The 10,399-nt window shown below is 47.4% G+C and overlaps 1 protein-coding gene across 5 annotated transcripts in view; it reads right to left on the reverse strand.

Moving 5' to 3' along the window:
- Nucleotides 1–9,994, reverse strand: part of LOC143764815 (catenin delta-1-like) — a 152,932-nt gene extending 142,938 nt beyond the window's left edge. For 2 of the 5 annotated variants that reach the window (XM_077250801.1, XM_077250800.1), the window contains exon 1: nt 9,809–9,994. The gene's annotated coding sequence lies outside the window, so the exon portion shown is untranslated. The remainder of the gene's footprint in view (nt 1–9,808) is intronic. The other 3 variants (XM_077250797.1, XM_077250796.1, XM_077250799.1) reach the window with 2 other exon arrangements.
- Nucleotides 9,995–10,399: the final 405 nt, after the last annotated feature.

Below are 10,399 nucleotides of genomic sequence, written 5' to 3' on the forward strand. Positions count from 1 at the left end.
TACTGTGTCTGCGCGAACTCCACTCAGGCGCAGTGAATCATTCGGCTGATCCCAGAGGCAGATGCGCGACATGTCTACAGGCAGAGGAAGCAGGTCACATTCCCACAAACGAAAGTTCATTTTAATAATTGTATAGAAGAAAATAAAACTAGGCACTCAACTTATGGAGAGTTTGTTTGTGATTTAATATAGTCATCAAATTAAACGTTTCAGCCACAATGAACGGCCTTCTTCAGTAACCACAGTTTAATCAGAGGAAAAAGCGTAGGTGAACGCATTGATATCATCGGCACAAAAGCAGAGAGTGTCTACCAGGAAAATATCCGGACTGGTGTAACCAGTAAATGAGGAGAGCCGAGAGGGAACAGCGTGCCAGCATATAGGGCAAAGACGCGGCATCCACCGCTAGTCAGCTGATATTTTCCTTGTAGACAGACTCTCTGCTTTTGTGCCAATTATATAAATGCGTTCATCTCCTGTGGTTACTGAGGAAGGCCGTTCAATGTGGCCGAAACGTTTAATTTGATGATTACATTAAATCACAAACAAACTCTCCATAAGTTATGTGTGTAATATATATATATATATATATATATATATATATATATATATATATATATATATATATATATATATATATATATATATATATATATATATATATATATATATATATAATATAGTGTGGGACCCTACTTAGGCACCACGACCGGTAGTGCATACGGTGTTTTTCTACATTGTAAAAATTGTGTCTGAAGCATACCACATCTCCTGGGCTGGGGAGGAAGCAAAAGACACTACTGACATTACAGCAGAGACCGCAGAGGATACATTTTGTCAGGTAAAATATTTCACTGGTTTTTAAACAATATTTTACCTCACAAAATGCATCCTCTGCGATCTCCTGTTGTAATGACTATGCCTGATGAAGAGACCGGAGTAGTCTAAAAAGCTTGCAATTTGTTACCATCTCTTCAGTTAGCCATTAAACGGCATCAACCACTGAGGACTCTCAATTCTAAATATTTCTCCATTTCACTGTAGTCAACTGACTTCCACGTCACAGCAATGTACACCGTAATTTTTTTTTTGTGGGGAGGTTCACAATTTTACGCACTTTGAATCCACCCCCCATTTTCGAGTACAACATGTTGTAAAGTGAATTGTCCATCAAAAATTGAGCCCTCATGTCTATGTTGGACAGAAAAATAAAAGTTCTAGGAAGGGGAGGGAAAAGCAAACACAGAAATTGGTCCCGTCGCGAAGGGATTAATGTAATCAATAAACTAAAAATCCATTAAAAGTCATTTTGGAGGGGAAAAATAAAACTAAAATAATGTTGTTGCATAAGTATGAACATCCTCTTATAATTGGGGATGTGTTTACAACTAGTCACATTTCAGTTCACGTTAAAGGGAACTCCAGCATATTATACTGCATAGATGGGGTTAAGCTGCATGTTAATAGCATTCTAAAGCTGCCGGGATGCAGTACTAAAAGCCCAGGTAGCAGGAGAAAGTTCATTTTGTTCTGGCTGTAAGCAGCTGCTCACTCTATACTGAGCAGTGACTGAAGTGGTGCCAACACACCTCTATGACTGAATACCAGAGGCTCCGCTGGATAGGTGAGAACTTGCTGATCAGTGGATGTCCCACCAATGGGAACTGCACTTATTAGCAGAATGGCAAACTTTGTCCCCTTTTATAAGTGGTGTGGCAGGTCTGATGACAGTCCGCTGTGCCAATCATTCTCTATGTGGATGCCAGAAAAACAAGAGCACAGTATTTCACAGCCCCATAGGGAATGAATGGAGCAGCGGGCAGGCACGCATACTGCAGCTCCATTTTAACAAAAATAAAAGTTATTTGTAAAGCAGATCAGCGAGGGTCCCAGCAGTCAGATCCCCATTTATCCTGACAATCACAATTTCATCAACCAAGGTATCATGTTAATCAGTATAACGGCGCCGAACTGACACGGTGTACAATCCTGCTGACAGGTTCCCTTTAATAGCTCCCTGCACTGCTCCAATGACCTAGGGGAGAGCATGTCAATAGCCCTGCCCAACCTGCAGAAGGTCCATGATCAAAAAAAAAAAAAAAAAATAACTCCATTTGTAAAACAGGATCATGGATTTATCAAGGAACAATGGGACAAACCATAGGCATGACTGTGGTGCAATGCTTCTCACACTGCGCAGCAGGCCTTACCTGTGAGGTGCTGTCTATAGTAGCTGGCATGGAGCAGATGAGGAGGCAGTTTTCACAAAAGTATAAGTTAACCAAAAATTGCTGCCATCATGGAACGGACTGAATAAAGGGGTTGTAAGGGACCAGCATTCTGATGACCTACCCATGGGTTAGATCATTAACATCAGACAGTGGGGTCCAAATGCTTGCCCACCGATAAGGTACTGTTACAGCGGCAGCCAAATGTCAACAATGTACCGAGCAGGAACTGCATGGTTATGTACACTGATTATTGTGCACTCCCAGGTACTATACCTTATCACCCATTCTACTGAACACTCCCTCTCTCATTCATCATCTCCAGCTCACAACTTCACTGAACAGATAATTGCAGATAGGTGGGTGTGACAGCTGTCAGACCACCACAAATATGATAGCGACAAACTACAGATACATCAGAAGCATAGGTTTATATGTAGGCAACCCATCTGCACCCAAAGATCATGTTGTGGGGGCGCTGACTGACCTCCAAACAGGATGGGCCACCAGGAGGAAACAATGTAAATGCAGCTGTTATTTAAAGGGACTGTCAGTAAGATCATCCTTCCTCAGCCATTTACATGGGCATGTAGGTTCTAAGAAGCTCAATAGAACGATACATTGACATCTGCAACCTAATATCTTATTCAAGAGAAATTCACATTTTTCTTGTATATAAATCCTTCTGCCAGGTAGTCAAGCATATTCACGAGGTCTGTATAACCCCACCACCAAGTGGCTGCTTTCAAAATATTCGCAGTGTACACAGAAAGCTGTCAGTCACGTGGGTGGGGTGAGAGCTCAGCATTCAGAGAACTGATAGATCTGCAGCAGATAAAACAGGGATTTTATCAAAATGACAGCAAGCAGCCTAGTATGTGACGCATTGCTAGAATCAGTCTCCTCCCCTACATGCTGCTCTCAGAAGGGGTAGCAAAGTCTGCTGACAGACTCCTAAAGGGGTTATCCCACAAGGACATTTTTTATTAATAGATCTTGGAATAATAATAAGTTCCACAATTGGATGTGTGTAAATAAAATGTTCCTGTGAGGAGATAACCTTATAAATGTGCCCCTGCTGTGTCTGTGTACAGGGATATGGCCTGATCATACCACAGCTCCTGGGCAGGGGAGCAAAAAACGGAACAGGACAGAGAATATAGACATTACAGCAGGGGATCACAGCAAATTCTTTATGTGAGGTAAATAATTTCACCGTTTTTAAGCAACGTTTTACCCCAGAAAGAATAATTTGTTATGCCGCACACTCTAGTCTTATGTGTATTTTTAGTCCCACCCCCTGCCCAGGAGCTGTGGTATGATCAGACCATGTCCCTGCACGGTCAGACACAGCCATTACACAGTACACAGCAGGGGTACATTTAGGGTATGTGCTCTTTTGGCACTGCAGATCTGCAGCAGTTTTCCATGCGTTGTACAGTACCATTTTAACCTATGGAAAATCAAATCCGCAGTGCACATGCTGTGGAAAATTCTGCGCAGAAACGCAGCGGTTTATTTTCCGCAGCATGTCAATTCTTTGTGCGGATTCCGCAGCATTTTACACCTATTCCTTTATAGGAATCCGCAGGTGTAAAAACGCAGGCAAAATCAGCACAAAATACGCAGGTAAAACGCAGGGCATTTTACCTGCGGATTCTGCAGAATCAGCGTGTAAAAATCCGCAGTGGAGTCCGCAACGTGTGCACATACCCTTATAAAGGTTATTTTATACACACACACACATCCAATTGTAGAAATTATTAGTCCAAAATCTAGTGATTAAAAGTAACATTGTTTGTGGGAAAAACCCTTTAAGAAGTTAAACAGCAGTGATCAGAACTAGTTCCAAAGGCTGCTTCTAGCGGTACATGACTACTACAGTTATATGAAAAAGTTTGGGCACCCCTAATAATCTTAAGCTTAATGTTTTATAAAAATTGTTTTTTTGCAACAGCTATTTCAGTTTCATATATCTAATAACTGTTGGACACAGTAATGTTTCTGCCTTGAAATGAGGTTTATTGTACTAACAGATAATGTGCAATCTGCATTCAAGCAAAATTTAACAGGTGCATAAGTATGGGCACCTCACCAGAAAAGTGACATTAATATTTAGTAGATCCTCCTTTTGCAAAAATAACAGCCTCTAGTCGCTTCCTGTAGCTTTTAATGAGTTCCTGGATGATAGTATTTTTGACCATTCCTCTTTACAAAACAATTCCAGTTCAGTTAAGTTTGATGGTCGCCGAGCATGGACAGCCCTCTTCAAATGATCCCACAGATGTTCAATGGTATTCAGGTCTGGGGACTGGGATGGCCATTCCAGAACAGTGTAATTGTTCCTCTGCATGAATGCCTGAGTAGATTTGGAGCGGTGTTTTGGATCATTGTCTTGCTGAAAGATCCATCCCCTGCGTAACTTCAACTTTGTCACTGATTCATGAACATTGTTGTCAAGAATCTGCTGATACTGAGACGAATCCATGCGTCCCTCAACTTTAACAAGATTCCCGGTGCCGGCATTGGCCACACAGTCCCAAAGCATGATGGAACCTCCACCAAATTTTACTGTGGGTAGCAAGTGTTTTTCTTGGAATGCTGTGTTTTTTTGCCGCCATGCATAACGCCTTTTTGTATGACGAAACAACTCAGTCTTGGTTTCATCAGTCCACAGGACCTTCTTCCAAAAAGAAATTGGCTTCTCCAAATGCGCTTTTGCATACCTCAGCCGACTGTTTGTGGCGTGCTTGCAGAAACGGCTTCTTTCGCATCACTCTCCCATACAGCTTCTCCTTGTGCAAAGTGCGTTGTATAGTTGACCGATGCACAGTGACACCATCTGCAGCAAGTTGATGCTGCAGCTCTCTGGAGGTGGTCTGAGGATTGTCCTTGACTGATCTCACCATTCTTCTTCTCTGCCTTTCCGATGTTTTTCTTGGGCTGCCACTTCTGGCCTTAACAAGAACTGTACCTGTGTTCTTCCATTTCCTTACTATGTTCCTCACAGTGGAAACTGACAGGTTAAATCTCTGAGACAGCTTTTTGTATCCTTCCCCTGAACAACTATGTTGAATAATCTTTGTTTTCAGATCATTTGACAGTTGTTTTGAGGAGCCCATGATGCCACTCTTCAGAGGAGATTCAAACAGGAGAACAACTTGCAAGTGGCCACTTTAAGTAGCTTTTCTCATGATTGCATACACCTGGCTATGAAGTTCAAAGCTCAATGAGGTTACAAAACCAAAAAAAAGTGCTTTAGTAAGTCAGTAAAAAGTAGGTAGGAGTATTTAAAACAAGAAAATGATAAGGGTGCCCATACTTATGCACCTGTCAAATTTTGTTTGAATGCAGATTGCACATTTTCTGTTAGTACAATAAACCTCATTTTAAGGCAGAAACATTACTGTGTCCAACAGTTATTAGATATATGAAACTGAAATAGCTGTTGCAAAAAAAACAAACAATTTTTATAAAACATTAAGCTTAAGATTAATAGGGGTGCCCAAACTTTTTCATATAACTGTATGACTCACTGAGCACCCGTCCCGCGGTTTTTAGTGGCTGCGGCAAGGTACTGCAGATCCACTCGTATTCAGCTCAGCAGCTTACATCTGACTACAACCAAGGAAAGCTGAACACTAAGGGTGCCAGGAGTTGGGACCCCCAACGATTTGATATTAATGAGCTATCCTTAAGATAAAGATCCAGAGAATTTTCAAAAACACACACAGCATTAAAGGAAATTGAAAAGGGAAGTGCTCACCAGAACTAATCTACATTAAAGGGGTTGTCTGGCTTTAGACTACAAGTCTGCAGGCAGTATATGTGACTGCAGGGTTGTGAATCCTCACACAGCGCGCACTGTGCGTCATGAGGATTCCCTGCTGCTGCCGATAGCAAGTTTTCAGATTTCTGCCCCACATTCCGCTGTGCCCATCTAAACAGCATGTGACAGCATGTATACAAATCACACACTCCCAGTCACGTGCCCAGAAGCACTGCAGCCAAAAATTATGCCTTAAACCCTTCTAAACAGGTCTGTGATGTAAAGAGATTGTGACAAAATACCTACAGATCAACATCTTCCTCGATTTCCAACGCCGCCGGGGTCCACTTTGGAGTGAAAAAAGCACAAGCTCACACAGGGACTGTGCTACTTCCACCAAGGTAAAGGTACCTTCACACTAAACAACTTTCCAACGAGAATGACAACGATCCGTGACGTTGCAGCGTCCTGGATAGCGATCTCGTTGAGTTTGACACGCAGCAGCGATCTGGATCCCGCTGTTATATCGCTGGTCGGAGCTAGAAGTCCAGAACTTTATTTGGTCGCCAGGTCGGCGTGTATCGTCATGTTTGACAACAAAAGCAACGATGTCAGCAATGTTTTTACATGGAGCGTGAACGATAAGTGAGTCGCCGTTACGTCACTGGATCGCTCCTGCATCGTTCTGGAGTTGCTGTGTTTGATGTCTCTACAGCGACCTAAACAGCGACGCTCCAGCGATCTAGTTTAGGTCGGACCGTTGTCTATATCGCTGGAGCGTCGCTTAGGCTACGTTCACATTTGCGTTGTGCGCCGCAGCGTCGGCGACGCAGCGCACAACGCAAACAAAAACGCGGCAAAACGCACGCTAAAACGCTGCGTTTTGCGCCGCATGCGTCGTTTTTGGCCGAAAGTTGGACGCAAAAAAAATGCAACTTGATGCGTTTCTTGCGTCCAACGCTTGCGGCCATGCGGCGCAAAACGCAGCACAACGCATGTCCATGCGCCCCCATGTTAAATATAGGGGCGCATGACGCATGCGGCGCCGCTGCGGCGCTGACCGCAAATGTGAACGTAGCCTATGTCTAACGGTACCTTAAGCCTTTACTGCCTCAGCAGGACAGAAGTGATGCTGCAAACCACGAAAGACGGCCACTAGTAAATATTACATCACACTCACATTTAGGACATGCCATTTTTAGTAGGAGAGCTTCTTAAAAGGGGTTGCTTACTATTTGGACAATCCCCAATTAACGGGGTGGTCCAAAACGTACAGATTTTAATCCTAAATGTATATTTAATGTAATTATCTAAATCAACCTTAATTAAAAACTCCTTACTGCTCCCTTCGCCTGTTGTACTAAATGCTGGTACATAGAGGTCATTGACCGCTCCTGCCGGCGATTCAGCAACTTGCTGTAAACAGAGCAGGTCTTCCCCTTCGGCTCTGTTGATGGGCAGTGACTACTGACGTCATGCTGATGGACAGCCGGCTCCCCAAAGCGTAAATGGGGGAGATGGATTAAAATCAGCATGATGTCAGCAGTCCTGCCATATCAATAGAGCAGAGCGGAAAAACGATGTCAGCAGAACGGCGCCAAGCACAGGCAGGTAACTATCTGCCTGTCAGTACTTAGACACTTTTTTTTTTTAGAAAGTCTTGTGTATCCCCTTTAGAAGCTCCCTGATTAATATTCCTCATCAGTGCAGTGGCAACGTGCTACCTCGCCAGCGCTAAGGAAAAGTCACTTATTAGAGGCAGTAAGAGCTCACTGTCAGTGCGCATTGAAAAGCAGAGGAAAAAAGCAAATCAAGCAAAAAGAGTGGACAATAGCCCGCCACCGAAATGGAGAACAGCAACCAATTACCAGATGCTAACGGTCACCGGACATTAGAGGATTATCGGAGGGAACCATCCCATCAGATGCTGCCATCACATGAGCAAGCACCTGGGGACCCAGCACCAATGCAAGGAGTTATCCAATTGGTGGACAACCCATTTCACTAGAGCGGGAAAAAGCCAATCAGGGACCAGACTCAATATTTAGTCTAGATTTATTGTCCCTGGCAGGGTTTTCTCAAACTGATTCAGAATAACACAAGGCAGCAACCCTGTCACCAACATGATTCATGTGGCACAGGACTCGGCAGTACGAATCTAATGGCAGGTTCCCATTAACCTAATGAGTCCAGCGGGCAGAAGGGAATGCTGTCAATTACTAGCTAGGACTCCTAGAGCTTAAAAAGCGCAGACTCTTCCCATAGAAGCAGCTCAGCTCCCTGGGTGCTGCAGGAGGACCCCACATGAGATACAGCAGGTACCACTGATACTCACAATGGGAACACTCCTTATACTTGGCAGCCAATAAGCGAGCTCAGCCAGAGGAGATGACACTCGCTGCTGAGCTCAGTTATTGGCTGCTGGGCAACATAGCAGATAATCAGGAGGAGTGGTGGAGGCTCACTATTGGACCTGGGGAGGAGGAGAAAGGCTCAGATTTATTTTTTCACACAACAGCTGCAGCCTGCTGACAAGCAGAACACTCCTGCCAGTCCCATTACGACTCTGGCACGCCGGGCCAGTCGCGGCCCCATTACGACCCGGGCCAGTAGCGGGCCCATTACGACCCGGGCCAGTCGCGGGCCCATTACGACCCGGGCCAGTCGCGGGCCCATTACGACCCGGGCCGGTCGCGGGCCCATTACGACCCGGGCCGGTCGCGGGCCCATTACGACCCGGGCCGGTCGCGGGCCCATTACGACCCGGGCCGGTCGCGGGCCCATTACGACCCGGGCCGGTCGCGGGCCCATTACGACCCGGGCCGGTCGCGGGCCCATTACGACCCGGGCCGGTCGCGGGCCCATTACGACCCGGGCCGGTCGCGGGCCCATTACGACCCGGGCCGGTCGCGGGCCCATTACGACCCGGGCCGGTCGCGGGCCCATTACGACCCGGGCCGGTCGCGGGCCCATTACGACCCGGGCCGGTCGCGGGCCCATTACGACCCGGGCCGGTCGCGGGCCCATTACGACCCGGGCCGGTCGCGGGCCCATTACGACCCTGGCCGGTCGCGGGCCCATTACGACCCGGGCCGGTCGCGGGCCCATTACGACCCGGGCCAGTCGCGGGCCCATTACGACCCTGGCCAGTCGCGGGCCCATTAAGACCCTGGCCAGTCGCGGGCCCATTAAGACCCTGGCCAGTCGCGGGCCCATTACGACCCGGGCCAGTCGCGGGCCCATTACGACCCGGGCCAGTCGCGGGCCCATTACGACCCGGGCCAGTCGCGGGCCCATTACGACCCGGGCCAGTCGCGGGCCCATTACGACAAGGGCCCATTACGACCCGGGCCAGTCGCGGGCCCATTACGACAAGGGCCCATTACGACCCGGGCCAGTCGCGGGCCCATTAAGACCCTGGCCAGTAGCGGGCCCATTACGACCCTGGCCCATTACGACCCGGGCCAGTCGCGGGCCCATTAAGACTTTAGCCCGCCGTGCCAGTCCAAATCAGTATGACAATCAGAGAAACTACACCACACTGTGCACACAGAGGTAGCATACTAGGACCAGGCCACTCACTACAAGCAGCAGACCGGCACCCCCGCAGGCCAGGGAGAGCACTGCCGGGACCCGAGAGCAGACGGCGCGTCTCAGTCTGTTGTCACGCCGGCCGTGCACACGAGAGGACACAGACGCCCACAGAAAACGCCAGGCCTGGGAACAGTAACGTCCACACTCCTGTGTGTGCAGCGCACGGTGCCGTCACCCCATAACACAGACACCTCCGCACAAAAACAAAGACACTTACGCGGCTCAAGCCTGGAAGAAGCGCCCCACAGCACGCACTGTCCACTCAGGAACCCTCCGTGTACGCACCCGACGTCAGGGCGGAGCGTGACGTCACTCCCAGCAGATACCACAAGGCGAATTCTAGTGATGCACGGAACCCTCCCTACCAGGCCCAGCCCTGACGTCACCACCTAGCCTCACAGCTACCAATCACGCTTCGGAGACGCGATAAGTGACTCCAGGAACCAATGAGAAGACGCGTTATTCAGTTTGCGGAAGACGGGGCGGAGATTATGAGGGAGGGGATACTGACTGTAGATGCTAAAACACACTGGACTAACCACCTCTGGTGATGTAACGGTCATGTGACCAGACCCTTGTGTGGGAGGAATAATGCTGAACTTCAGCCTAGAGTGTATGGGCTCCTGGTAGGTCCGACTCCTCCCACAGCGCATACACATCAGTCACATATACCGCTGCTCACATATCATCCAGAGGTAACTCGTATACCGCTCACTCATCAGCCACAGGTAACACATACACCGCTCACACATCAGCCACAGGTAACTCATACACCGCTCACTCATCAGCCACAGGTAACACATACACC

Source organism: Ranitomeya variabilis, chromosome 4, assembly GCF_051348905.1.
Source record: "Ranitomeya variabilis isolate aRanVar5 chromosome 4, aRanVar5.hap1, whole genome shotgun sequence".
Classification (NCBI taxonomy): domain Eukaryota; kingdom Metazoa; phylum Chordata; class Amphibia; order Anura; family Dendrobatidae; genus Ranitomeya; species Ranitomeya variabilis.